The sequence below is a fragment of the Brassica napus genome, unplaced genomic scaffold (assembly GCF_020379485.1).
Source record: "Brassica napus cultivar Da-Ae unplaced genomic scaffold, Da-Ae ScsIHWf_200;HRSCAF=353, whole genome shotgun sequence".
Classification (NCBI taxonomy): Eukaryota; Viridiplantae; Streptophyta; class Magnoliopsida; order Brassicales; family Brassicaceae; genus Brassica; species Brassica napus.
Window position 1 is genome coordinate 80,001 of NW_026015428.1, and position 5,000 is coordinate 85,000.

The following is a 5,000-nucleotide window of genomic DNA, read 5'->3' on the forward strand; positions in this document are numbered from 1 at the left end:
TGTGGATTGCTAGTAACCATGTAAAGGAAGAACGGACCGTGTCCAGGCCCAAGACCAAGACCGCGTCCAAGAGAGAAAGAGAGAGAGGCGGCCAATGCATTGGACCGACCTTAGATCTTAGTTTTAGGAACTTTCCTTTTCTCTTCATGTTTATCTATAAGAGGTTTTCCTTTTTACTTTAGGATAAGGATTTGTACTATTTCCTTTTATCCATATCTTGTAATCCCCTATATAAGGGAACACTTTGATTAATGAAACACACACGATTTCCCCATCTTTTACAACACGTTATCAGCACGATAGCCTCTAATTCCCTGAGACCTAAATCGATACCTAAAAGCCTATTACCGGCGACTCTAAGCTAAACCCTAGACGTTCTCCATTGTTCCAAAAGCTTGACATCCTCAAGACCGAACGTCCTCAGCTCCCTGATCGCGTCCTCAGCTCGCACACAAGAAGAACGCATCCGTCCAGCAACTAGCTCGCAGCTCGCGTCCGTTCCCAGCTCGCATCCGACTACATCAGCGACCCGATAGGAGGCAGCAAGCGTTCTTTCTCAACAGCTCGAGGTTCTCAGGTGATCCGGTTCTTTACCTCTACAAAACTAAGGTATGAACACAATCTGAGAACATAGAATAAGATCGAAACCCTAATCCATCATTATGGAAATCTTATTCTTGTTGAAACCTAAAAGAAAAGTACAAGATCAAAATCGACAAAGTCTTAGAACTAGAAAGTAAAATCGATTCCAAACTAGAACTTGATTGTATGATTGATTGATTGAATCTGAAACCTGGTAAACCCTAATCAAGGAATCGAAACCCTAAACCCTAAAGTTAAAATCGATTTTAAGATTGCTATTGCTTGTTTGATTTCTTGCCTATTCTTGATGTTTAGGAATGTTAGATTGTTCTTCTTGAAATAATCTAACTAAGAACACAAAATACTTAAGGCCTTGAAACCTTAACATAAGGTTGATAAGAATTCAAAGATTGAAACCCTAGGGATTATGAAAAGAAGTAAGATAAGGTAGATTGTTTTTTTACATGAAACCGAATATTGTAATGCATTCACAATTGATCGACCAGCATATAGATCATACAGTTTAGGTTGTTAGAAAACCTATAGAACCGTGAGGTTCATGATTGATAGCACCATGGTCGTATAGAATTGTTTGAATATCATGAATGCGTAAGACATGTTGTGGCCGAGCTTGTTTATCATGCGGCCACGTGATCATATTATGAACCTAATACATTACATGGTAATATGATTCAGATGTCGAAAATAGCAAACAGAGACTATGCACCCCTCAATCTCTCCGGAGATAACTACTTGCAGTGGGCATTAGACACAAGGATTAGTCTAAAGTCCAAGGGACTCGGTGATACAATCATCGAAGACAACAATGAGAATGAAAAGAACCGATACAGAGCCTTAGGCCTTATGCGGCATCATCTCATTGATGGTCTTAAAGATCAGTACATGACAATCGAGAATCCACTAGATCTTTGGATGGCTTTAAAGAATAGATATGATCACCACAGGATGGTGTTGCTTCCAAAAGCAAGGCATGATTGGATGCATCTAAGATTCTTAGACTATAAGTCGGTGGATGATTACAATTCAGCTCTATTCAAGATTGTCTCAATACTAAAGTTGTGTGGTGAAGAGGTAACCGATAGCATGATGCTTGAAAAGACTTATACTACCTTTAATCACTCGAATTCTGTGTTGCAAGAGCAATACAGGACAAAGGGTTTTGCCACATACACTGATCTGATCTCATGTCTACTCCTGGCCGAGGCAAACAATGAACTCCTACTAAAGAGTAACGGAGTTAGACCGGCCGGGACAGCACCACCACCCGAAGCCCATGAGGTTGAGAAGAAGGATCCCAATGAGACATACTTTGTCCAAGACAACAAGAAACCATACGGCAATAGCCGTGGTGGGTTCAAGAGGCGTGGACGTGATAACTCAAACGGCCGAGATGGCTACTCAACTGGCCGGAAAGGAAACCACAATAACCGTGGTCGTGGTTCCAATTACGGCCGGGGTCGAGGCAGCTACGGCCGCGGACGAGGTGGGATATCCAAACCATCTTACACGTCCAACAAGTCTCTATGCCATAGATGCGGGAGTGACAACCATTGGGCAAAGAATTGTAGAACTCCGAAACACTTGTGCGACCTCTACCAAGAGAGCATCAAGAACAAGAACCGGAGGCAAACATGATCCAAGAAAACGTCATGAGGACAAGGGATATGGGTATGATGCTGACAATGAATCCGACAAGGATAACCAAGATGACCTAATGGATTTTGAGACATCCGATTGTCTCAAGGACTAGTTTTCGAATCACATTGTCTTATTGCTTTATGTTTTTGATTTGGTGTTTTTATTTTATGTAATGGAATTTTTAATAAGAAGAGTTTTAAACATCTTATGAAGTCTCTAAAGTTTAGAAATTTTATTTATAGAATGAATGATGAGATGAGTATACTTGTGGTGGATAGTGGCACAAGTCATACAATACTTAGAGACAAAAGGTACTTCATAAATCTCACAATGCAAAGCGCAAAGGTACATACCATTGCGGGTGAGGCTAGCCTGATTGAAGGTCACGGCCAAGCCTATGTGATGATGCCTAATGGCACTCACCTAGAGATCAAAACCGCCCTGTATTCCCCAAGCTCTAGAAGAAGCTTATTGAGTTTCAAGGACATAAGATTAAACGGTTTTCACCTTGAAACATGGGAAGAAGGAAACAAGGAGTTCCTTAACATAATTTCGATCACCAAGGGCAATAAGAAGATCCTAGAGACTATACCCGCAATGCGTACTGGTCTATACTATGCACGGATCAGTATGATCGAGGCAAATGCCTCCGAGCTATTCACTTTATGGCATAACCGGCTTGGCCATCCCGGAACAAGCATGATGCGAAAGTTGATAATGAATTCACAAGGGCACATGATCAAAGGAGTTATCCCATATAAGAATCTCACATGTGCAGCATGTGCACAAGGGAAACTCATTACTAGGCCATCACCAGCCAAGGTTAACAAAGAAACCTTAAACTTTCTGGAAAGGATTCAAGGAGATATATGTGGACCAATACACCCACCTTGTGGGACGTTTAGATACTTCATGGTCCTCATTGATGCATCGACCAGATGGTCGCATGTCTGCCTACTATCCACTAGGAACCTAGCCTTTGCACGGCTCCTTGCCCAAATGATAAGGCTGAGAGCACACTTTCCAGATTTCCCTCTTAAGACTATACGTCTAGACAATGCTGGTGAGTTTACGTCCCAAGCGTTTAATGAATATTGCATGTCCATGGGGGTAAGAATAGAGCACTCCGTGGCACATGTCCATACACAGAACGGCTTGGCCGAATCATTCATTAAACGGATCCAGCTGATAGCCCGGCCACTGCTTATGAAGTCTCAACTTCCGGTATCAGCATGGGGACATGCGGTTTTACATGCAGCAGAACTGATTCGCATCAGGCCATCTAGTGAGCATAGATATTCACCATCCCAACTACTTACGGGTCATGAGCCAGACGTGTCCCACATCAAGACATTCGGATGTGCCGTCTACATTCCAATTGCTCCACCACAGAGAACTAAGATGGGACCACAGAGGAGGATGGGAATATACGTAGGATATGACTCCCCAAGCATCATCAAGTATCTTGAGCCAACAACCGGTGATTTGTTTAAGGCCAGATACGAGGACTCACAGTTTGATGAGTCCACATATCCGTCCTTAGGGGGAGATAACAGCCGGTTGATTTCAAAAGATTTAGAATGGTTTAGACCATCAACATCTTGGCAAGATCCTCGGACTAGAGATTGTGATCTAGAAGTCCAAAAGATTATACATCTACAAGAGCTAGCTAACAAGTTGCCAGAAGCATTTACTGACCCAAATAGAATGACACTATCACACAACCCGGCTTGTAATGCACCCATAAGATTGAACGTCCAAGATGGACAATGTCAAGTGGCTACAGAGTCTAAGCAACGTTTAAAACGTGGTAGACCTATTGGTTCCAAAGACAAACAGCCTCGGAAGTCCAAGAGAGGTGCTGGATCCGAGAGCATCAAAGAAACCGTCCAGGACATAGATGGACCGGTCGAGCCGACCAGGACGGTCGAGCCATGCGTACCGGCCACACCCGATGATCCGGCCGTTCCTCAAAGTGAGGTCCGGGACGCTGGGCTTCACGGGACAGAAGAGCCGGACAATCAAGAGATCTCTATAAACCATGTAATGTCCAGGAAACAATGGAACAGAAAAGATATCAACGTTGATGATTTATTTGCATACAAGGTAGCACTTGAGATCATGGATAAAGATGAGGATCTAGAACCCACGTCCATACAAGAATGCATGCTAAGATCAGATTGGATCAAATGGAAAGAAGCTATAAACGTGGAGTTAGAATCATTGAGAAAGAGAGGCGTTTTTGGCCCTATAAGATTGACACCAAGAGATGTCAAACCAGTGGGATACAAATGGGTCTTTGTAAGGAAGAGAAACGAGAAAGGAGAGGTAGTGAGATACAAAGCACGGCTTGTAGCACAAGGATTCTCCCAAAGACCTGGAATAGATTATGAGGAGACTTACTCCCCTGTGGTGGATGCAACTACACTGAGGTATCTAATCAGTCTGGCAGTGAAAGAAAACATTGACTTACGCCTAATGGATGTAGTAACTGCATACCTATACGGACCACTGGATAATGAGATACACATGAAAGTTCCAGAGGGCATTGAGCTCAAAGACAAGAAAGGTTCTCGAGAACAACATTGCATAAAGTTGAACAAAGCCTTATATGGTTTAAAGCAATCAGGTCGGATGTGGTACAATAGATTATCCGAGTACCTAGTGAAAGAGGGTTATAAGAATGATCCAATAAGTCCATGTATATTCATAAAGAAGTTTGACAGCAAGGGCTACGTGATCATGTCTGTCTATGTGGA